This window comes from Phyllobates terribilis, unplaced genomic scaffold (assembly GCF_046119375.1).
Source record: "Phyllobates terribilis strain yellow unplaced genomic scaffold, ASM4611937v1 Scaffold_8__6_contigs__length_399053987, whole genome shotgun sequence".
NCBI lineage: Eukaryota > Metazoa > Chordata > Amphibia > Anura > Dendrobatidae > Phyllobates > Phyllobates terribilis.
Window position 1 is genome coordinate 166,725,828 of NW_027362768.1, and position 25,873 is coordinate 166,751,700.

Consider the following 25,873-nt stretch of genomic DNA (forward strand, 5'->3'; position numbering starts at 1 on the left):
TCCTTTAACAGTAGAGTTCTCTCAGACCTCTCTGTCTCCAATGCGCACACTCGGCTCTCGACAGCCAGTCTCTCAAGCTTCTCTTGCTTCAAATGGGCTTGTAGTGACTCCTTGAGCTCCTTGATCTCGGCTGCTACATCCACCGAATCATCCGAGCTCGCATTATTCGAGTAGGTATTCGTTTCATACCTCCCGTCTCCAGTGGCCAACTCCTGGCCCTGGTCTGTGGCTTCTCTGATAGACTACTCCATCTTTTTCCGCTCAGCTTCCATCTTGCTGATTCTTTCCTTAAGGCCCGTCTCTGCCCTCTGGAGATTATCACAGAACGTCTGCAGCTCCTTCGCCTGAGCTTCTAGACCTATGGTCTTTCTGCGGAGATCACCATTTTCATCACGGGTGTCCTGCAGAGTGGTCTCAACCACTTGGCGCATGTGCTCTGTATCCGCCTTATCATCCTCTAGTTTTTCTTTAACCCTGAGGAGATCCTCATAGTCTCTCTTAATTTGTTGCAGTTCCCCACTGTGTTCACCATATTCCTTCTTGGATTCACACAGCTCCCGGTTGAACTGTTCGAGCAGTCGTTCTAGGTTTTGTTCACGGCCAGAAACTTCATCCTGCAGCGCCTCCTTCTCAAGCTTCAACTGCAAAACCTCCTCCTTGGTTTTGCGGCGGTACTCCTTAATTTCCTGGAACATTTCCTTCCATTGGTTAATTTCCTCGTTGCTTCCCTCCAGGTCTCGCTGTAAGTTCCTCACAACCTGGTATATTTTCTGCCGCTCAGACTCCAGGCTCTGCTGGTCTGAGGACACGTTCTCCAGGATTTCCCATAGTTGCTGCATGTCACTCTGACACTGCTGATAGGCTCCAGCTCTTGGTCATGACTGGCCGCCTCCTATTCTGCCTTTAAAGGTGGATTCACGCTTGAAACAAAGGCACACAGTACTACATTTTCTTTATTTTCACTTGCAGCAAATACTACAGGAGCAACCTTTTTGTGGCCCTTGCGCCATCGACGACGAGAGGGGGACTCTCTCCCCTCATCTAGCCCCTCCTGACTGACCTCTCTTTCTACTTTCATAGTGTCACCATCAGCTACGGGGTCTGTGTCACTCCCCATGGTTTTGTAGACTAACAGGTCACCTCTCACTTTGACGTCAACCCCTTCTACTGGACCTACCCCGTTATCAACGGTCAAATCGTCATTTTTAGGCAGTACCAACCCACAACCAGTAACAAATTTTGGTTTTCTGTACTCCACGCTCTTGTGAAAATCCGCCCCCTTTTGAGACTCTGCCCCCTTTTGGACACCCACACCTGTAGGGGGAATTTTACAAAAAAAATCAACAATAGTCTCAGGACTCAGTTCACAACATCTCGTACCACCTCCCCGGACACTCTGGGACAATACTGGCGCCCCCGGAGAGTTCACAGAATGGTCCTCTGCCACCATTCTATATGGTGCCCACAGCTCCTGCCGTTCCTGCACCATGTCCTGTAGACGTTTCTCAAATACCTGCTGCTGTTTTAACCGGCACTTTAATTGCTCAATAGATTCATTTTCTTTTGCTGCTCCGTTCACAGCCATCGCGGTATACTATTCACACTAGACACTTCACCGCTTTCCCCGGAAAAATTTTCATGGCCCCGCCGAGCCAGAGCAAACCAGGTTTGAGTGCGAGGACAATTTTCGTGACCCCGCCGAGCCACAGCAAACCAGGTTTGAGTGCGAAAACAATTTTCGTAACCCCGCCGAGTCACAGCAAGATACTTGTATCCACACTCGTCGTCCCGTGAAGTTGCCCCTAGCAACCGTGCTGCAGTTGCCCCTAGCAAACGGGCTGCAGTTGCCCCTAGCAACCGGGCTGCAGTTTCCCGCATTCTCCACCACATGTAAGGCAGCGCTAGTTATCATATTGGGGGATGCTCGCTGCACCGGGTCAATTAAAGCACACCAGCCACGTTTTTCCAGTTTTCACACTCCAGCAGTTTATTATACATTATAACTGCTATAACCGAGTCCAACTCAGTGGCTCGCCGACATATCATACACATAATGTCCAAGAGCCTCTCCAGCGACAGACACGTCCACTTGGCTCCAGATAGAGCCCTCAGCTAGGCAACTACATAAATGTCCACATCAATCAGTGTTTTTACCTTCGCCGGGTTTGAGCTGCTTCAGGTTTGTTCGGCCACCGCTGTGGCTGTACGGCTTCCCAGATGGGGGTCTCCAGCCCTCGTACCATCCAAGGCTACTGGTATGTTTACACAGCCAAAATCCAGCCTCTGCCTTTCAGGCTTCACCAGGCCTCTCTAGGCCTCACTAAGCCTCTCCAGGCTAATGGTGTCCCACACCGGAACAGGCCTCACGCCTTACACACCTGTCTCAAAACTACCAGGGTTTATAAATCTTCCAAAGCACACAGGACCTGTGCTGATGTCAGTCATGTGATCAGACAGACATTCTGTGTGCACAGGACCTGTGCTATGTGACAGTCATGTGACCAGTCACCTGAGGGGGAGGCACATGGTCAGCAAAAGCACATCCTGGACCATTACCGTAATACCTCAAGCTGCTGCATTACAAGAGTCATTCCCATAGGTCTCTGGCAAAAAATGATCAGCGGTCAGCTCAAGTGTTTCTTGAAGCGCGCCAGAGGTCACTTTACAATACAAGTCTATGAGAGCCTGGTTCTGGCCCTGATAGATTTGCATTGAGCTCTTGTAACGTAACTTGTCAGAAGTAACAGGCACAATATGGTGCCGCAGGACCAGAGCGCTGTCGGTAAAAGGTGAAGCCGCCAGAAGGTGAGTATAAGAAAGGGGGGCTGGGGGCTTACATTTAAAACGCCACTCCAGTGCTGAAAAAAAAAGCAAAATGCTGGAGTGGTGCTTTATTAGTCTGCAGTTATATGAAGCCGCAGCACACGCTCAGTCACTGCTCATTATAACTTCTGCATGTTGTGCTGTTGATGAAGAAAAGGGGACAACAGGCCCCTACATTATTCATTATGGGGGGTCACAACATTTTAATATTAAAATTAAATATTAATCTGACGTCTGACTCAGTACCTGTCTTTGATAAAGAAAAGTCTTAGGGGCCGATTCACGTGGCTTTTGCACCTTTTTTTCTAGTATAAAAATTGTTCTAAGAGCGACTCTGTATTTGCACTATATTAATTATTTAATTTGCACCTTTTTCAGTTTACTTGATGGTTTTTTTTGTTTGTTTCTTTCAGCATTATGGAGGTGGTTTTTAGTCATCATTTTTGACTTTTAAAAATGTCACAAGTTTTGCACAATTGTACCCCAGTACCTTACAAAATCTGTCATAATTTTGCATAGTTGAAGACTAACATGTGACATTTTAAAACTCATTGGAGACTGTGTGACATTTTACTCTAAAAAGGTGCAAAAAAGCCCAAAAAAGAAGCATCTTTGAATTTGCACTAATTTATCAAACTTTGTGAGTCCATTTTGATGAATTTTGCTCAAAATTGTATTAAATCCTTCACACTTATATATAATAATCACTTACATGAATTCTTTGGTGGATATGCTTCGAACGATGAAAATTCTCCCTAAAAATAACATCACCTTTAGAGAGATGAAAGGAGAAAAGGGTGAGAGCTCCAGTAATGACAGTGGGAATACCCTCATCATCCGGTGTTGTAGCTTCTAGTCTGATCTGCTGCAGTCTATACTCCTAGATTTGACCGACGCAGCAGATGATGAACATGTAATTAAAGGAAGAGGAAATGGTGCAAAATGTGTCCCAAATCTACTACATCTGTTCTGATCAGTCGTAGATTTCATTATTATAACTGTCAAAAAGTTAAAAATGCAAAACATTACTGATATCGTGGGCGCCGTTTAACCCCTTAAGCCCCGAGGGTGGTTTGCACGTTAATGACCAGGCCAATTTTTACAATTCTGACCACTGTCAGTTTATGAGGTAATTACTCTGGAACGCTTCAACGGATCCCCCTGATTCTGAGATTTTTTTTTCGTGACATATTGTACTTCATGATTGTGGTAAAATTTCTTTGATATCACTTGCGTTTATTTGTGAAAAAAATGGAAATTTGGCAAAAATTTTGAAAATTTTGCAATTTTCAAAATTTGAAATTTTATGCCCTTAAATCAGAGAGATATGTCACACAAAAGAGTTAATAAATAACATTTCCCACATGTCTACTTTACATCAGCACAATTTGGGAACCAAAATTTTTTTTTGTTAGGGAGCTATAAGGGTTAAAATTTGACCAGCGATTTCTCATTTTTCCAACAAAATTTACAAAACCATTTTTTTCTGGACCACATTACATTTGAAGTCACTTTGAGAGATCTTTATGACAGAAAATACCCAAAAGTGACACCATTCTAAAAACTGCACCCCTCAAGGTGCTCAAAACCACATTCAAGAACTTTATTAACCCTTCAGGTGCTTCACAGGAATTTTTGGAATGTGGAAGAAAAGAATGAACATTTAACTTTTTTCACAAAAATGTTACTTTAGACCCAATTTTTTTTTATTTTCACAGGGGTAACAAGAAAAAATGGAGCCCAAAATTTGTTGTGCAATTTCCCCTGGGCACGCAGATACCCAATATGTGGGGAAAAAACACTGTTTGGGCGCATGGCAGGGCTCGGAAGGGAAGGAGCGCCATTTGACTTTTTGATTGTAAAATTTGCTTGAATAATTAGCGGACGCCATGTTGTGTTTGGAGAGCCCTGTGTGCCCAAACATTGGAGCTCCCCCACAAGTGACACCATTTTGGAAACTAGACCCCCCAAGGCACGTATCTAGATGCATAGTGAGCACTTGGAAACCCCAGGTGCTTCACAAATTGATTCGTAAAAATGAAAAAGTGTTTTTTTTTTCACTTTTTCATTTTTACGAATCAATTTGTGAAGCACCTGGGGGTTCCAAGTGCTCACTATGCATCTAGATAAGTGCCTTGGGGGGGTCTAGTTTCCAAAATGGGGTCACTTGTGGGGGAGCTCCAATGTTTGGGCACACAGGGACTCTCCAAATGCAATATGGCATCCGCTAACAAATTGTCGGCTCACATTGTTAGCGGACACAATGTTGCGTTTGGAGAGCCCCTGTGTGCCCAAACATTGGAGCTCCCCCACAAGTGACCCCATTTTGGAAACTAGACCCCCCAAAGCACCTATCTAGATGCATAGTGAGCACTTGGAACCCCCTAGGTGCTTCACAAATTGATTCGTAAAAATGAAAAAGTGAAAAAAAAAACACTTTTTCATTTTTATGAATCAATTTGTGAAGCATCTGGGGGTTCCAAGTGCTCACTATGCATCTAGATATGTGCCTTGGGGGGTCACTTGTGGGGGAGCTCCAATGTTTGGGCACGCAGGGACTCTCCAAACGCAACATGGCGTCCGCTAACAATTTGAGCCGATTTTCCATTCAATTTGTTAGCGGACACCATGTCGCGTTTGGAGAGCCCGTGATGTGCCTAAACAGTGGAGCTCCCCCACAAGTGACCCCATTTTGGAAACTATACCCCTCAAGGATTTTATTAAGGTGTATAGTGAACATTTTGAACCCAGAGGTACGACACAGAATTTGTTTACATTAGGTCATCATATTGAATAAGTTGTCATTAGTCTTGAGCGCAAGTGCTCGCTACTCAGTTTGCATCGGGTACTCAGGTATGCACCATGTACAGCGTGTGCTCGAGTGACATGCTCGAGTCCCTGCTCCGCATGTTTCACGGTAATTAGACACCCAAAAAAAAACATGCGGGGATCGCTCGTGCATGGCAGGCAATCCCCGTAAAGTTTTTTTGGCCGCGAAGCATATGGGGCAGAGACTCGAGCATGTCACTCAAATACCCATGATACTCAATGCATACCAGAGCACCCGATGCAAACTCAAGTAGCGAGCGCTTGCGCTCAACACTAGTCGCCATATCATCATCTTTTTTTCTTACTTTTGAAAAAAATCCCAACCCCATCACAACCCTAACCCCAACCCTAACCCCAACCCCAGCCCTAACCCTAGCACAACCCTAACCGTAGCACAACCCTGACCCTAGCACAACCCTAACCCTTGCACAACCCTAACCCTAGCACAACCCTAACCCTAGCACAACCCTAACCCCAAACCCAGCCCTAACCCTAGCCCAATCCTAACCCAAGAGTTTATTTTTGACGCCGTTCCTCGTGCGGTATAAGTGATTAGACGACTTTATTCTTCGGGTCGGTGTGATTACAGCAATACCAGAATCATATGGGGTTTTTATGACTGACAGCTGTCACACACTAAAAGACGCATTTTTTGTAAAATCTAGTTTTTGCATCGCCATATTTTGAGAGCTATAATTTTTCCAGATTTTGGCAGACAGTCATGTGACAGCTTGTTTTTTGCGGGATGAGTTGACATTTTTATTGGTGCCATTTTCAGGCACGTGACATTTTTTGATCGCTTTCTATTCCGATTTTTGGGAGGCAGAATAAACAAAAACCAACAATTCAGGAATTGTTTCTTTTTTTTTTTTTATTCTGTTCCGCGTGTGGTAAAATTGATAAGGTAGCTTTATTCTTCGGGTCAGTATGTTTACAGCGGTACCACATTTATATAGTTTTTCTATGTTTTGCACTTTTACATAATAAAAGCAATTTTATAGAAAAAAATATTTTTTAGCATAGCTTTATTCTGAGAGCTATAACTTTTTTATTTTTCAGCTGATGGAGCTGTATGGGGGCTTGTTTTTTGCGGGACGAGATGTCGTTTTCAGCAGTACCATTTTTATTTATATTTGTCTTTTTGTTCGCGTGTTATTCCATTTTTTGCTTGGCGGTATGGTGATAAAGCATTGTTTTTTGCTTCGTTTTTTATTTTATTTTTTTACCGTGTTCACTGAAGGGGTTAACTAGTGGGACAGTTTTATAGGTCAGGTTGTTCTGGACGCGGCGATACCAAATATGTGTACTTTTATTGTTTTTTTTGTTTTTTTTTATAATAATATTTATTGATGGGTACATTATATTTTTATTTTTGGTGGATTATTTTTTTTATTTATTTTTTAATATTTTTGCAATTTTTTTTTTTCACTTTCTGAAAGTTTATATACTTTATTACTTTGTCCCACTCTGGGACTTTCACTTTTTTTTTCTCTGATCGCCTGCATGTCACAGGAATGCAGCACCATCCCTGTGCTACGCAGGCTGTCAGCGCTGGACAGGGAGAAGATTGTTTGGAGATGCACTGCGCATGTCCAAACAATCTTCCTGCTGTCTGGTGACCCGGATGTTGTCATGACGACATCGGGTCGTCATGGCAACACCCGGGAAGCCTTTGCAGACAGCGCTGGAAGCCGGAAGCATCGCGGGGGTTAATGTGCTGGGAGCGGTGCAGGACCGCTCCCTGCACATAGTATCGGGTGTCAGCTGGGACAATCAGCTGACACCCGGCGGCGATCGAGCCCGCACAGCCTGTGTGCGCGCGCGATCGCCATGACGTACTAATACGCGTCTGGCTCTTAAGTCCCAGGGCACAGACGCGTATTAGTATTAATTTCACCTCCCTTCGAAGACTGGTGTTAAAAAAACACTATTAGACCTCATTTTGACATCAGTATGAAGAGTCTGAGTGCCATCAGTATTTTGCATCCGATTTTCATCAGTTTGGTCCATGTGTTAGAGTTTTTACCGTCAAGAGTTGATCAGTTATTTCCACGTATGAAAAAAAAAAGATATTAAAGCTTCTCCTATCTATTACAATGTTAATCATGGGCAGCACACAGGCAGCTCACACTGATGCCATCCAAGTGCTGTCCGTAATTTTCCACTGACCAAAGACTTGTCTGGGTAATTTTGATCTGTAACTCAATTAAAAATAGACATGTCCCAGGGATTTTTGTGCAGACACAAAGTGCACAAAACTATGGACATGTGAGTAGCACAATACACTTTAATATTAAGTACATGTTTTATCTTTGAAAATAACAGAACATGTACGAAATGTCTGAATGAGGCCTTAATGCATGTGGTTTACTATAATCCATTCAATACGATGAAATCCCCCGCAGTGGAGAGGATCAGAAGAGAGAATAAAATCTTCCATATAACTACCTGGTAGTACATGGTACAAAATCAACGTTCTATGAAATATATATAGACTACATTTTAACAATAAGATTATGAAAAAGAGTATGGAGATAAATTCATTGTTACTTACTATGTTAACTATTTCAGTGGACTGTCTTCTATAGTCTGTAGATGATGTGTCTCTGAGACTTTCCGTATATGATCTGTTTATAATCCTGAATTTTAACGGAACTACGTTTTTAGGAGTTGTGGTTATCTTTGGCAGAGTAATCGTTGTGGGCTTAGTGCCGATGGTGGAGTCTGCGGGAGCTGGAGACGCAGTGGCGGTACTTGGAGCCTCTGTGGGAGTTGGAGCCTCTGTGCGAGTTGGAGCCTCTGTGGGAGTTGTTGCTGGTCCTGTGTTGGTTGATAATGCAGTAGTAGTTTTTTCTGTGGTTGGTTCCATAGTGGGTATTGTTGCTTCTGCATAAATAGAATAATTGACATTTACAAACTTTTCTGCTCCTTTTGTTATTTGTGGATCTCACTATAAAATCTCTATGAATCTCATCCTGGATTATAGAAAGTATTAGTACAGATGATTCCCAAATTAATTCACGAATTACTGACATGTTCACAATTATGATTGCTAGAACTATGACAAGACTTTGTATTGAGATCTTGGTTGGATGAAATTCACCATCCACATCAATGTCCACATCTAGTAGATTTGATTGAATCATGTGTGAACAATGATGTCAATTCGGATTCAGCCTGACAGTGCGGCGGTGATGTGGTGGTAAAGCTGATAAAGCTCTGCCCTCCTGCAGTGGGCGCATTGGCGCATTATTTTTAAATGACAATTGGCCTATGTTGTAGTCAGTTTCAGCTGTATGGGGCCGACAATACAGTTAGAAATGAAATCATGAATGATTGTAATATGATAATCCTATTCAGCCGTCTCAGGCCTATAACTTTAAATTTTTTTTAAATGTAGTCGCTGAATTATATAATCTATATATTTTTCATTAGCATTACGGGGAATATCAGGTTGTTCTTGCATTTCATTTTCTTTCATAGAATCCTCTTGCTTATTCCATTATTCCATACTTCTGATGTAGTGGTCTGTGTGCTCTGAATGATTGCAATTAGAGATGAGTGAGTATGTTCTGCTAAACGTTTCGGTGAGCATGCTCGGGCGAACACTGAGTATCTTCATCGTGCTCGGGTGTTATGTTTCAGTCTCACTGTGTGCATGATTTGCGACTGTTTAACAGCTTTAATACATGTAAGGAATGTCTGTTTCTTAGGCATTCCTCGCATGTATTAAAGCTGTTAAACAGTTGCAAATCATGCACACAGAGACTGAAACATAACACCTGAGCACTCTGAAGATACTCTGTGTTCGCTCGGGAATGCTCGCCGAAAGGGTTAACAGAACATACTCGCTCATCACTAGTTGCAATACATATTTTGGTTAGCTTATATCAGGGGTCTAAAACTAAAGTGAGATCCGGGGCTACTTAGAAAAATGCCATTATGGCACTGTGCATTGTTAAATTTTGGTTGGGATTTTACAGCGACAGAGGTCGTTCGGCTAAAGTTTGCTCTGTGTAGCTGCTACATCACTGTGTCATACAAGAAAATATGCATCTCCAAGTGTAGTGGCCTCTGCCAAGTCCTGCAACACAGCTCCTGATCAAAAGGGTAGGAGCTGTTCTTCAATAATCGGCAGTAGCTGCCACACATTGAAAGGTGCGAGGCTCAGCCACTACTTTCAATGTGTTTACATCCAGCGACTGACGGACTTGTTTGCAGCTGATCAGTGGGGCTCCAATGTGTCTGGTGCAGCACGGTGTTGGCTGTAGTATACAGCCGATACACAGCCTGTACCCGCTTGGGTGTGCTATTCAATTAGTCCTCAGTGCCATAAAAGGTCGCTCTGAGGAATAAATTTGTAACGGGTCTGGGAGGTGGAACCTCTGAGCAACTATACAAGGGGGCAGTCCTTGTAAAGAAGCGGGTGGCTCCCAGGGAAGGCGGGCAGGTAGTCACGGCTAGTGACAGGGACAGTCTCTGGGTAGAGGGGCAGGAGGTCACGGCAAGTGACGGGGACAGTCTCTGGGTAGAAGTGCAGGGGATCACAGCAAGTGACGGGGACAGTCTCTTGACAGGCGGGTGGTCACGGCAAGTGACGGCAGAGCCTCCAGGTAGGCTAGCAGGCAGGTAGCAGGGGGACGCTCCCAGGTGAGCGGGCAAGAGTCTCTGGACAGGCAGGTGGTCACAGCACGTGACGGCGGAGCCTCCAGGTAGGCTAGCAGACAGGTAGTAGGTGAGCGCTCCCAGGTGAGCAGGCAGACTGATCCATAGACAGACTGGCAGGGCTGGTAGGCAGACTGTCGGACCGCAGATAGATAAGTAACAGGCAGGAATCTGGCAGGTGACTGGCAGGTGACTGGCAGGTAACTGGCAGGTAACTGGTAACGGGACCTGAGGGCTGAAGCAGAGTTGAAAGGCTTTTCAACAACAACATTGCTCGGGCACGTCCATTTTGGAGGAGGTGCCTTATATATGGGAGGTCCTCCGGCAATTGGCCGGAGACTTCTTAGGACGGCGCGCGTGGTCCCTTTAAGAGAGGGGAAGCGCGCGCCCTAAGCACACTGCCGGGGAAGGAGCGCGTGCCGGAAGCAGCGGGGAGAGAAGCGCTGGAGGACGCCGCGCCAGGAGCGGGGAGGTGAGAGGGACGGCGTCTCTGCCTAGTACGGGGCAGAGACGCCGATGCTACAGTATCCCCCCCTTTAGGCCCCCTCTTTTTTTGGCTAGAAAGAAATTTTTCAAGGAGAAGCGGGGCGTTGATGTTCTCCCTGGGTTCCCAAGTTCTCTCCTCAGGACCAAACCCCTTCCAATCTACCAGAAAAAAGGTCTTTCCTCTTACCCTCTTGGAGGCCAGAATACTCTCTACCTCAAAGATGTCATCAGCGGAAACCGGAGCAGGAGGGGCACCTGGATTATTGGAAAAAGAGTTAAAGACAACGGGTTTGAGGAGAGATACGTGGAAGGAGTTGGGAATCCGTAGGGTGGCCGGGAGTTTTAATTTGTAGGCCACAGGGTTAATTTGCCTGAGGACTTCGAAGGGACCGATGAATCGAGGGCCCAACTTGAAGGAGGGTACTTTGAGCCGCACATGTTTGGACGAGAGCCAAACCTTGTCTCCCGGACGGAATTGAGGCGGATCCAGACGTCTCTTATCAGCATATCTCTTCATCCGCTCAGAGGACAGAAGAAGAGCGGACCTGGTACTCTCCCAAATAGTAGAAAATTCGATGACAAGAGACTCCGCAGCAGGGTTGTGCACAGAAACGGAGACAGGAAGTGGAATCCGGGGATGTTGGCCACCGACTATAAAGAACGGGGATTTGGAAGAGGATTCGCTCTCATGGTTATTGTAAGAGAATTCGGCCCATGGTAGGAGATCCACCCAGTCCGAATGGTGTGCATTAACGAAGTGCCGGAGGTAACTGGTCAGTGTCTGATTGATCCGCTCCAGTTGACCATTGGACTGTGGGTGTTAAGCGGAGGAGAAGTCCAGGGTGATGTCTAGCAGCTTACATGTGGCTCTCCAGAAGCGTGAGGTGAACTGAACCCCACGATCCGACACGATGTGGAGGGGCAGGCCATGGAGACGGAAGAAGTGGCGGATAAAGTCTTTAGCCAGCTCGGGTGCAGATGGGAGACAAGGCAGGGGAATGAAGTGGGCCATCTTAGAAAAGCGGTCAGCGACAACCCAAATGACTGTACAACTGGCAGAAATAGGAAGATCGGTGATAAAGTCCATAGCAATGTGCTGCCAAGGAGCAGCAGGCACGGGAAGGGGCAGGAGATGGCCGGCTGGTAGATGTCTGGGAACTTTGTTACGGGCACAGGATGAGCAGGACGCGACGAAGTCTACCACGTCCTTACGCAGGGTAGGCCACCAGTAATGCCGGGTAATGAGTTGGAAGGTCTTCTTTTGGCTAGCATGGCCAGCTAGTTTAGAAGAATGTCCCCAGCGAAGAACCCTCTCCCGATCTGGTACAGCTACAAACGTCTTACCGGGTGGGAGACGAGTCAAATCCAAGGGGGCCACATTCATCACCTTGGAGGAGTCGATGATGTGCGCAGGCTCTTCCTCTTGATCGGAGGACAGGAAGGACCGGGACAAGGCATCAGCTTTGACGTTCTTGTCCGCCGGACGGAAATGAAGAATGAAGTCGAAGCGGGCAAAAAACAACGACCACCGGGCCTGGCGAGGATTGAGTCTCTGGGCATTTTGAAGATGTGCCAGTTTTTTGTGATCCGTGTAGATAATTACCGGATAAAGGGCCCTTTCAAGCAGATAGCGCCACTCCCCCAGTGCCCATTTGATGGCTAGCAATTCACGGTCTCCTGTGGAGTAGTTGCGCTCAGACGAGGAGAAGATTTTGGAGCAGAAGCCGCAGGTTACCATTCTCCCGGTAGAAGATTTTTGGGTGAGTACTGCTCCGGCTCCGGAGGAGGAGGCATCAACCTCCAGGTAGAATTGTTTATTATAGTCCGGACGGTGCAGGACGGGAGCAGAGGCGAAGGCTTTCTTTAAGGAAAGGAAGGCCTCCTCGGCTTCAGGCGACCATATCTTGGGATTTGCCCCCTTATGGGTAAGCGCAGATATGGGAGCAGTCCGAGACGAGAAGTGTGGGATGAAAAGACGATAGTAATTTCCGAAGCCCAGGAATCGCTGTATCGCCTTCAAACCTTCAGGACGAGGCCATTTTAGAACGGAAGAGAGCTTCTCGGGATCCATTTGCAGACCTGTCTGGGAGATGACATAGCCCAAGAATGGTAGGGAGGTCTGGTCGACGAGGCACTTCTCTTATTTGGCATAGAGGTGGTTCTGCCGAAGCCTAAGCAGGACCTGACGAACATCCCTTCGGTGTGTGGGGAGATCCGGAGAGAAGACCAAGATATCGTCCAGGTACACCACTACGCAGGAGTACAGGAGGTCACGGAAGATGTCGTTGACCAGCTCTTGAAAGACAGCGGGGGCGTTACAGAGACCAAAGGGCATCACAAGGTACTCATAGTGACCGTCCCGGGTATTGAATGCCATCTTCCACTCGTCTCCTTGACGGATACGGACCAGGTTATATGCTCCTCGTAGATCCAGCTTGGAGAAGATCCTGGCGCCCTTGAGACGGTCAAACAATTCGGAGATGAGCGGCAGGGGGTATTTGTTTTTTACTGTGATGAGATTGAGTCCTCTGTAGTCAATACAGGGACGTAGCGAGCCGTCTTTCTTTTCGACAAAGAAGAATCCGGCTCCAGCCGGGGAGGTAGATTTTCGGATAAATCCCCTAGCCAGATTCTCTTCAATGTACTCAGACATGGCCCGGGTCTCGGCTGCAGACAACGGGTAGATACGCCCACGGGGAGGAGTGGTGCCAGGTACCAGGTCGATCGGGCAGTCATATGGCCTATGGGGTGGCAACGTCTCTGCTTCCTTCTTACCGAAGACGTCCGCATAGGGCCAGTAAGGAGCCGGGAGACCTGGTAAATTAGCTGGAGTAGGCGGAGGGCGAGCTGGGCGGACCGGAACCAGGCAGGTCCTATGGCAGTCTGGGCCCCATCGGAGTACCTCACCGGATCGCCAGTTCAATACGGGTTCGTGTGTCTGGAGCCAAGGTAGACCTAGCAACAGGGAGTGAGAAAGTCCGGACAGCACATGGAATGAGATTTCCTCAGAGTGCAGCATTCCCACCTGCAGGGTTATGGGTTCAGTGACGAGCAGCATGGTCTCCGAGAGAAGTCTTCCATCCACGGAGGCGACTGACAATGGTTCAGCCAGGGAGTTGGTGAGAATACAGTATCTCTCTACCAGAGACTGGGAGATGAGGTTTCCAGCAGCTCCAGAATCCAGGTGGGCGAGTTCAAAGTGACGGTTTTCTCCCCAAGCAATAGAGACCGGTAAAGTCAGAGACGGAGAGGGCTTACTTTTGTCTAGGACGACCTCTCCGAGCGGTCCTAGACACTGGCGTTTCCCGGCTTTTCCGGGCAGGAACGGATGAAGTGCTCCATACTGCCACAATAGTAACAGCCTCCCTCGGCTCGGCGAGATTCTTGGCGAGATTTGACCATCTTGGTCTGGTCGATCTGCATCGGTTCAGGCGAGTGCGCCCGCGGAGTGACTGGTTGAGAGGCAGGTCTCAGGGAAGTAGGAGCAGAGCGAGAAAAGTCTTTCTCCCAGGCAGTCTCTTTGGCACTTTCTTGGAACCGGATGCCAATCCGGGTAGCTAGTGACACCAGGTCATCCAGAGTGGTAGGAATGTCCCGACCAGCTAACTCGTCCTTAATCCGACCGGAAAGACCCTCCCAGAAGACGGACACCAGAGCCTCATTCTCCCAGGCAAGCTCAGAAGCGAGGGTGCGGAACCGTATGGCATATTGGCCCACGGTGAGACTCCCTTGGCGGAGACGTAGCAGAGAGGAGGCAGAAGAGGTTTTCCGTCCAGGTTCATCGAAGACTTTCCGGAAAGCAGCGAGGAAAGACGGCAGGTCGGACACCAGGGGATCCCCTCTCTCCCACAGGGGGTTTAGCCATGCCAGTGCCTCCCCAGTGAGATGGGACATGATGAAGGCCACCTTGGCCCGGTCGGAGATGAACTGGTATGCCAATAGCTCAAAGTGCAGGGTGCACTGGTTTATGAAACCCCTGAGCTAAAGTAGGTTCGCCGGCAAAGCGTGGAGGTGCCAGAAGCCGAGGTACCATGAAGGGACTGGATTGCGGTACCGCAGGAATGGGCACGGCTGGACCAGAGGTAGACAAAGACGAGTCACACAATGCGCCTAGACGAGAGTTAACGGACCGTAGATAGGACAGTACCACTTCCTGCTGAGTTTTCTGACGTAAGACTTCCTGGTGCAGATCGGAGATCTGGGGGCCACCGGGTTCCATGGCCCGAGCAAACTGTAACTGGTCTGGGAGGTGGAACCTCTGAGCAACTATACAAGGGGGCAGTCCTTGTAAGGAAGCGGGTGGCTCCCAGGGAAGGCGGGCAGGTAGTCACGGCTAGTGACGGGGACAGTCTCTGGGTAGAGGGGCAGGAGGTCACGGCAAGTGACGGGGACAGTCTCTGGGTAGAAGGGCAGGGGATCACGGCAAGTGACGGGGACAGTCTCTTGACAGGCGGGTGGTCACGGCAAGTGACGGCAGAGTCTCCAGGTAGGCTAGCAGGCAGGTAGAAGGTGGACGCTCCCAGGTGAGCGGGCAAGAGTCTCTGGACAGGCAGGTGGTCACGGCACGTGACGGCAGAGCCTCCAGGTAGGCTAGCAGGCAGGTAGCAGGTGAGCGCTCCCAGGTGAGCGGGCAAGAGTCTCTGGACAGGCAGGTGGTCACAGTACGTGACGGCGGAGCCTCCAGGTAGGCTAACAGGCAGGTAGCAGGTGAGCACTCCCAGGTGAGCGGGCAAGAGTCTCTGGACAGGCAGGTGGTCACAGCACGTGACGGCGGAGCCTCCAGGTAGGCTATCAGACAGGAAGTAGGTGAGCGCTCCCAGGTGAGCGGGCAGACTGATCCATAGACAGACTGGCAGGGCTGGTAGGCAGACTGTCTGACCGCAGATAGATAAGTAACAGGCAGGAATCTGGCAGGTGACTGGCAGGTGACTGGCAGGTAACTGGCGGGTAACTGGTAACGGGACCTGAGGGCTGAAGCAGAGTTGAAAGGCTTTGCAACAACATTGCTCGGGCACCTCCACTTTGGAGGAGGTGCCTTATATATGGGAGGTCCTCCGGCAATTGGCTGGGGACTCCTTAGGACGGCGCGCGCGGTCCCTTTAGGGGAGGGGGAGCGCGCGTGCGCGCCCTAAGCACACTGCCGGGGAAGGAGCGCGTGCCGGAAGCAGCGGGGAGAGAAGCGCTGGAGGACGCCGCGCCAGGAGCGGGGAGGTGAGAGGGACGGCGTCTCTGCCTAGTACGGGGCAGAGATGCCGATGCTACAAAATTAATAGCATTCTCCAGTAGGTGCAGGCTGAGCAGCTACCAGCTTTATACTACAACTGCTCCTCCCTGATGTAGCTGCCTTGAGCTGCAATACACTTGGGGGTTCTCCTCCACTGACATCCTCAGCTGACACTGCTCCCTATAGTCTTGGATTTCACATTATTATTGGTTTGATACATTTAATACCATTATATTTATGCCTTTTTCTTTCTATTAATCAGTTACATAGATGTATCTAACCATTGACTATATAGTGTTGTATTTATTTTTGTACTTTTTTTTGCGGCGCCTTCTTTTGCCCTTTCACTCTGTCAACACCCACCTGTGACTAGTGTTGAGCCACCCCCGTAGTGTTCGAGTTCGGTTCGGTTCGTCGAACACCCGTGTGTTCGCCGAACTGTTCGTCGAACTGTTCGTCGAACACCTTCGAACACCGTTAAAACCAATGGCAGGCAAACAAAAACACATAGAAACACATAGAAAACACCTTCAAAGGTGTCCAAAAGCTGACAAACTGCTCAGAAGACATAACTAACACATGGAAAAGTGACAAGTACATATAGTCATGCGAAAATAAAAGAGGTGGAGGAGTAAAAGGAGGGGGAGACACAGATATAGGCATGTCATGCCCTTCTAAAATCCAAAAAGTGAGAAGCCGACACGGCCAGTCCGCTCCTGCCCGTGCCACCTCCGTGTCGCCGGGTTTGTGCCAGAGCCGCGGTGAACCCTGACGGCCAGCCCCCCTCTCCCAATACTGGTGCCTGTCCGCTGGTGGGTCGAGCGAGCCCCCCTGTGGTGGAGGCAGCTCTAAGCTTTTTAATTTAAATTGTCTCTCTAATTTGAATGAATACACTTTAAATCCATTTACAAGGATCTATTGGAGGGCAAGTCTCATGCCAGCAGCCGCGGTAATTCCAGCTCCAGTAGCGTCCACTAAAGCTGCTGCAGTTAAAAAGCTTTTATAAGGATCGAGCTCGGCTGTCCACCGCAAGGCATCCTACTGCCAGTCCCAGCCCCTATGCCTTGGGGTGCCTCCTGATGCTCTTCACTAAGTATCCCATGGTCCCGAAGCATTTCCTTTGAAAAAATTAAGTGTCTAAACTACAGGTGGTGCAGCTTGCTTAACAGCCGGGATAATCCGCTTACTAGCAGACACTGCTACTAGGCACAAAGTATTTCCTGGGCTAGATGCAGTTAAAAATTTGTAATTAGATACTCTCGTTGGATGCTGAGAAAGCATTCCATAGAGTCTCCTGGCACGCCATATATGATTCTCTTAAAAAGCTTGGGGTAGGGGTCTAGGGGACCCTTTTATAGCCAAAATCACGGCCCTGTATCGCAATACGTCACCTAGGCTGAAGATAAATGGAACTGTAGCACCCTGAGGGCTCGGTTGCTAAAGACGTATTGCACCTCACCCAGAGGTGTGATATCTCACTCTCAGGTAAGGATGGAGTGTGGATCAGGACCCGACACCTGCATGCATTACACCACATTGCCGTGGGGCAGGGCGACCAATATGCCCCTGAGATGGGCACGACAGTCCCTGTCCCTGGCTGGAGTGGGGGGAGGGAACACTGAGGAAGGGGAACCCTGTAGTGCAGGAGCAGGGAGGAAGCAGTTCCTGGGTGCATTGAGAAGGGAGTATTAAAGGTGGGCACCATCTTAGTTCAGTGCAGAGAAGTCTGAGCAGAAGTGGCAGGGAGCAGGGGCTCTGCATGAGCTCTGCTCCGGAGGCGGGCCTAGTAACAGAGGCCCAGGCCTGGAAGAGGGAGAAGGAAGGAAGAGGAGCGGAGAAGGCTCCAGGAACGAGGAATGAAGGGATCCCAGGGGTGCGGACGGGCGAGTCGCCACCGCACGCCCGAATCCACCTGCGTGGAGGGGTCAGGCCAAAGGGGGAGACCGGTCCCCGAACTAGTGGAGGCAGGAAACGACCCTCAGCTAGAAACCGGAGGCTCTGACATTTTATGTGGCGCAGCCCCTCGCTACACCCGCTAGGAAGGCACCACATAGGGTCAGGGAAACTGGCGCCAAGTTTACCAAGAGGAAGCCCGAGGCAGCCGGACAGAAGTGTTGGTAAGAAAGGCCAGACAAAGGACACACAAAGGGGGTCCTGTGAAGTGCTCCAAAGTTATCTGGGAGTTGTCTGAGCCCCTCACCTGGTGAGCACAGTACGACGTGGGCAGCCGTTACCTGCAGACGTGGTCTGGATAATAAGAACTGTGAGTAAAGGCCCTGAACTGCATCACTGACTCCGTGTCGTTACTGCTGCTGCCCTGCACCATCACCCCCATCCTCCGCATACACTGCCCTGAGGCTATACTCCTCCCGTGGGGAGTTATGCTACGCTCTGCTGCACCCACAACACCAGCCTCAGTGGTCTGCCCTGTAGCGGCGGTTCACTCTGACCGCAATCCACGGGTGGCGTAGTCGGACATTTAAACATGAAAACCACATAAATAGTTCCGCCACTGGTTTGACCGCCCTGAGCCATGGAACTGGGTCGCCGCCACGAAGACTACAACCACCAGCATCCACCAAAAAGGGTCCGGCTCCGGGTGTCCCAAGGCCCAGGGGGTGCGTCAGAACATTTTCATCACCTTTCACAATCACCAATGGGACAAGGCAGTGATGTCCTCTGTCCCCTCTCTTATACATCCTAGTGACGGAGCACCTGCTCTCATCAATTCGCCATAACCCCAATATTAGGTGGATTGAGGTGGGAGGCACCGAGTACAAGTGCTCTCTATTTGCTGATGATGTCCTAGTATATATCACTCAATCACATATATCCATCCATGCTGTTATGGCTGAAATAGATCACTTTGTTACATGGTAAAATTTTAAAATCAATGCAGCGAAGTCTGAGGCCCTCGATGTCTCCCTCCCCAAATCCATATAGGATTCCATCCAGTCCAACTTTCCCTTTGCCTGGCCCTCACAGGGTATCAAATACTTAGGAATTCCTATTCATAGAGACCTCTCCCATCTATGTTATCTTAATTTTGGGCCCTTTATTGAACAACTCCATACAGACCACGGTTGGCAAGTTAGAACTGTAAGATTCACTACGTGAACCACTGGTGTTTTGTGGAAAAGCACATGTACACTGCGTTCCAAATTATTATACAAAAAGTGTTTAGGAGTGATAAGGGAAGAATTTGTTTGTTTGTCAGTTAAACTCATTGATGGTGATGTGTGTCAGGGCTCTTTATATCACTGTAAGCAATTGCAGACACCTGTGCTAATTAGTTTGGCAGGTGTGTCCAATGAAAGGCAAGACTACTTAAGAAGGCTCTCTCACATTATTAAGCAGCCTACATTTTCTGCCAAAATGGGAAAGAAAAAGGATGTGTCGGCTGCTGAGAAGCAACAAATTGTGGAGTGTTTAGGTCAAGGCATGACTACAATCAACATTGTGCGATGATCAGGATGAAGTGTCTTGGCAATCAAGAAGTATGTAGCTGATTCACAGTACACACGTGTGCGTGCTGATAAGGGCAAATTGAGGACTCTTTCCTACAGGCAATTACGTCAGGTTGAAAGAGCAGCGGCAAAAAAGCCTTGTCATAGCAGCAGACAAGTTTTTGAAGCTGCTTGTGCCTCCAACGTCCCCCGAACAACAAGATGCAGGGTCCTTCAGAGGTTTGCAGCTGTGCATGCGCCATCCTGTCGACCTCCTCTATCCACTTCACACAAGCAGAAACGGCTCCAGTTGGCCAAACATTACATGAAGACTGATTTCAAAACTGTTTTGTTCATGGATGAGTGCCGTGCAGCGCTCGATGGTCCAGATGGATGGAGTGGAGGATGGCTGGTTGATGGACACCCCACGCAAACACGGCTACAGCGCCAACAAGGAGGAGGTGGAGTAATGTTTTGGGCTGGAATCATGGGGAGAGAGATTGTCGGCCCCTTTAGGATCCCTGAAGGCGCTAAAGATGAACTCCATAATGTATGTGGATTTTCTCAAACAGCACTTCCTGCCATGGTTCAAGAAGAAGAACCGTGTATTTCACAGCAAGATCATTTTTCTGCAGGATAATGCACCATCTCATGCTGCACATAAAACATCTGCATCTCTGGCTGATATGGGCATAAAAGGGGACAAACTTATGGTGTGACCCCCATGCTCCCCTGACCTCTACCCCATTCAGAACCTTTGGAGCATCATTAAAAGGAGTGTCTATGATGGCGGGAGGCAGTTCACATCTAAGCAACAGCTCTGGGAGGGTATTCTGTCCTCATGCAAAACAATTGAAGCAGAAACCATCCAAAACCTGACAAATTCAATGGACGAGAGAGTTCAGAAGCTCCTTTCGAACAAGGGGTCCTATGTGAAAATGTAACATCACCTAGAATAAAGTTTTGAGTTGAAAACTGTTTGATTTCAGTTTCTAACAACCTGCTAATGCTTATAATTTCAAAAATGACCATTTTTTTGGTCTTTATTAAAATGAAAAGGTTGATCGAAAAGTTTGGGGGATCTAAGAGTGTGGCAACCCAGTAGTCATGATTACTTCGAATTCTGACAATATGAGGGTCATGCTGCAGGTAGTGCAGCAAGAAGGCACTTATGTGCCTTGCGCATCTCGGAGCCCCAAAATTATTTTCCGGGCTAGATGCAGCTAAAAATTATTTTTAATTTTAAATCTGGTGAAGCTTTAGTATAGATGGCCTAATAGGATCAGTGCTGCACACTGCTACAAAGCCCAAATTATTTTCCAGTCAAGATACAGATAAACATGATTAGTAATTTGAAAGCTTAAAACGGTTGGTAGGGTGATTTTAACCAATCATCAAGCTTTTACTCTCCCCAGGATGACACAGGGGTAGAAAAGTCGTTTCGGATCCATGATTTGTTCATCTTTATGAACGTGAGTCTGTCTACATTATCAGTGGAGAGCCGCGTGCGTTTATCTGTCAGCACACCACCAGCAGCGCTGAACACACGTTCAGACAGAACGCTGGCTGCGGGGCATGACAAGATCTCCAAGGCGTAAGTGGCTAGCTCCGGCCATTTATCCAGATTGGAAGCCCAAAAAGAGCAAGGGTCCAGTGACACAGTCGTGGCTTCAATGTTTACTTGGAGATACTCCTGTACCATCGTCTCTAGGCGTTGACTTAGTGTCAGACTTCTTGTCTCCTGTGGCCTTGCAAAGGATGGGCTAAAAAAGTGGTGAAATGATTCCGCAAAATTGATGTTACCAGCAGATACTGTGGTTCTGTCACGGTTTGAGTGCTGAACACTTGACGGTCCCACGGTTGGCAAGTTGGAACTGTGAGATTCACTACGTGCACCACTGGTATTTTGTGGAAAAGCACATGTAAGATTCTGCAACAGTCTCTGCTGATACTCCTGCATGCGTGCATCCCTTTCTATGGCAGGAATAATTTCTGCAAATTTACTTTTGTACCGGGGATCTAACAGTGTGGCAACCCAGTAGTCAGGATTATTTCTAATTCTCACAATTCGAGGGTCATGTTGCAGGTAGTGCAGCAAGAAGGCACTCATGTGTGTTGCGCATCCAGGAGCACCAAGTCCCTGTTGTGTTGGTGGCGAGGTAACAATCATGCTTCCTTCCTCTGTCCTCTCCCCCCAACCTCGCACAACAGAAATGTGATCAAGGTCTCCCTCATCTGATGAGTCTTCCATCAGTTCGTCCTCCACTTCTTCCTGGGCTCCTGCACCTTCCTCACTAGTTTGGCTGCTACCATGCGCCCTGGTAAAACCATCTCCCCCACCCTCACATGCCTGCCGCCTTGGTGCTGCCGACCGTCTGGACCTTGCAGATGTTAGCCCTTCCGCATACAACTCCTCCTCCTCTACTTCCTCCACCTCCTCTTGTGCCACCACCTGACTCCGAATTCTGTTTAACATGTGCTCCAGCATGTAAATCACCGGAATAGTCATGCTAATAATGGCATCGTCAGCACTAAACATCTTCGTCGCCATTTCAAAACTGTGCAGAAGGGTGCATAGGTCCCTGATCTGAGACCACTCCTCCAGCGTGATTTGCCCCACCTCTGAATCTCGTTGGCCCAGGCTATACGTCAGAACGTATTGCACCAGGGCTTGTCGGTGCTGCCACAGTCGCTGCAACATGTGCAGAGTTGAATTCCACCGGGTAGGCACATCGCATTTTAGACGGTGAAGTGGCAGGCCCAACGACTTCTGTAGAGATGTAAGTCGCTGAGCTGCGGGATGCGAACGGCGGAAGTGAGCACACAGCGACCGTGCCCTCTGCAGAAGGCCATCTAGTCTAGGATAGTGGGCTAAAAATTGCTGGACAACCAGGTTCAACACGTGAGCCATACAAGGCACGTGTGTGACATTGCCCCGGCGAAGGGCCGCACCCAGGTTTGCAGCATTGTCGCACACGGCCTTCCCTGGTTTCAGGTCCAGTGGAGACAACCATTCATGAAATTGGTTCTCCAGAGCTGACCACAACTCCTCAGCTGTGTGACTCACATTTCCCAGACATTTCAATGTAAAAACCGCCTGATGACGTTGAGCCCTACTGCCAGCATAGTAAGGAGGTGTGCAGGATCCCTTCTGCGCAGTTAGAAAGCTTGTGGCATGACCAGACAGGCTTTGGGTGCAGGTGGAAGACCGAGAGGAGGTTGAGGAGGCAGAAGCAGTGGTGGAACTTTGACATAAAGAGGATTGACGCACAACTCGTGGGGACGGCAAGACTTGGACAGCAGCCCCTTGTCCTGCTGTCACCATAGTTACCCAGTGCCCAGTCAGCGACATGTAACGCCCCTGTCCATGCCTACTCGTCCAAGTGTCTGTGGTGAAATGCACCCTGTCACACACAGAGTTTCTCAAAGAAGCGGTGATGTTGTGTGCGACATGCTGGTGGAGCGCAGGCACACCTTTCTTTGAGAAGTAGTGCCGACTGGGCATCTGGTACTGGGGCACTGCGACGGACATAAGGTCTCGAAAATCCTCTGTGTCCACCAGGCGGAAAGGCAGCATTTCTGTAGCCAAGAGCTTGCAGATGGTGAAATTCAACCTCTTAGCTTTCTCATGGCTAGGAGGAAATGGTCTTTTACTTGTCCACATCTGAGGGACCGAGGACTGGCTATTGTGCTTAGACGGGGTTGATAAGGGTGTCCCCGGCAAACTGCCGGTCTGTGAGGAAGATGCAGGCAGACATGTTAGGTTGCCTTGATCCAAAGGTGGTGCTATCGATGTCGGACAGCGCTCAAGACCAGCTGGTGTTACCACCTCCAAAGAAAATGATGACCTGCCAATCACGCTGGCTGTTGCGGGTAAAGAGGTGGCAGGTCTGCGCCCCAAAACAGGTGTGACTGCTGTCCCCCCAGTCACAGAGGATGAAGAGGCCGCGGATGCACAAGATATGGCAGACGGTGGTTGGCCCGGCTGGCTAGACCGCATTGTAGCACACTGAGCTTCCCACTGCAACTTATGCTTCATGTCCATGTGCCGGTTCATGCATGAAGTACTCAAACTATGTATTTTTTGGCCTCTACTTAGCTTTTGCTGACAAATGTTACAGATAACACGAGTTGGGTCATCTTTATTGATCTGAAAAAATGCCCAGGCTATGCAAGGCTTAGCACCCATGCGACCTGAAGAGCCACCACGACTTGTGGTGAGAGGCAGAGTTGTGTTTGAGGATGCAGTTGTTGACGTGCTTCCAGTACTACGTCTCTGTCCAGGAAGGCGCAACCTGACCTCGTCGTCACTAGCATCTTCCTCCACCTCCTCTGCTGACCTCATCTCTTGGCTGACTGTGGGTTGACAGTAAGTGGGATCTCCGACCTCATCATCATCACCCTGTGCGTTATCACACCCGTCGTCCTCAGAGCCAACCTGTTCCTGCCCTGACAAAAAACTAAAGTTGTCGCTCCAATCAGGTATTTGAGTCTTATCATCGTCTTCCTCATTGTCTCCACCAACAGGAGTTACAGTTTGGGAATGAGGGTCTACATTATGGTCAGAACCTTCTGCGTCTGGTCCTGGATCCGACTCATAAAGATTCTGGGCATCAGTGCAGATCATTTCCTCGTCTGGATTCACAGAAGCGCTGGAGTCGACCTCTGATTCCCAGGCTATAGTATGAGTAAACAGCTCTGCAGACTCAACCATCTGTTCTACCTCATACTCAGACGGGCAGCTGGAGATTTGGGAGCTGTGAGGAAGCAAGTGCGATTTGGGTGACACCTTTGAGGACTGGAGTATTTGTGATGTTGAAGTTGATGTGGAGGAGAGCCCACTTAAAGGAGCACTTGATATCCGTTGAAGCACCTGCTGTTTTTGTGCCTCATCTGGAATTTGTAGCGATTGGTGTGGCCGTAAGAAAGGGATCTTATCACATTGTCCGCTAAAAGAAGTAGACATTTTAGTTTGGCTGGAAGATGGTCTTTCTTCTGCACCTACCCCACGGACACAACCTTTTTTCCCCTTCCCAACACGCCTATTCCCCTTTCCACCAGCAGCAGGCCTTTTTCCACTCATTTTGGTGGTTAACTAATTCACAACTCTGGAGTTGTTTGCACAAAAAAACAATGGATGGTAACCGAGCAGAGCTGAGTGGCCAAACTGTGGTATTAGGCCAAAACTATTGGCTGGGTTAGATGCAGAAAAAAATTATTTTTAATTTGCAACCTGATGGAGGTCAGTATAGATGGACTAATAGACCAAGTCCCACACACCGCTAGAAGCCCAAATATTTTTTCAGAGCTAGATGCAGAAATTTTTTTTATTCAATATGCAACCTGATGGAGGTCAGTATAGATGGACTAATAGACCAAGTCCCACACACTGCTAGAAGCCCAAATATTTTTTCAGAGCTAGATGCAGAAAAAAATTATTTTTAATTTGCAACCTGATGGAGGTCAGTATAGATGGACTAATAGACCAAGTCCCACACACTGCTAGAAGCCCAAATATTTTTTCAGAGCTAGATGCAGAAAAAAATTATTTTTAATTTGCAACCTGATGGAGGTCAGTATAGATGGACTAATAGAACAAGTCCCACACGCTGCTAGAAGCCCAAATATTTTTTCAGAGATAAATGAAGAAAAAAATTATTTTTAATTTGCAACCTGATGGAGGTCAGTATAGATGGACTAATAGACCAAGTCCCACACACTGCTAGAAGCCCAAATATTTTTTCAGAGCTAGATGCAGAAAAAAAATATTTTTAATTTGCAACCTGATGGAGGTCAGTATAGATGGACTAATAGACCAAGTCCCACACACCGCTAGAAGCCCAAATATTTTTTCAGAGCTAGATGCAGAAAAAAATTATATTCAATTTGCAACCTGCTGGAGGTCAGTATAGAAGGACTAATAGAACAAGTCCCACACACTGCTAGAAGCCCAAATATTTTTTCAGAGCTAAATGAAGAAAAAAATTATTTTTAATTTGCAACCTGATGGAGGTCAGTATAGATGGACTAATAGACCAAGTCCCACACACCGCTAGAAGCCCAAATATTTTTTCAGAGCTAGATGCAGAAAATTTTTTTATTCAATTTGCAACCTGATGGAGGTCAGTATAGATGGACTAATAGACCAAGTCCCACACACTGCTAGAAGCCCAAATATTTTTTCAGAGCTAGATGCAGAAAAAAAATATTTTTAATTTGCAACCTGATGGAGGTCAGTATAGATGGACTAATAGACCAAGTCCCACACACTGCTAGAAGCCCAAATATTTTTTCAGAGCTAGATGCAGAAAAAAATTATTTTTAATTTGCAACCTGATGGAGGTCAGTATAGATGAACTAATAGAACAAGTCCCACACGCTGCTAGAAGCCCAAATATTT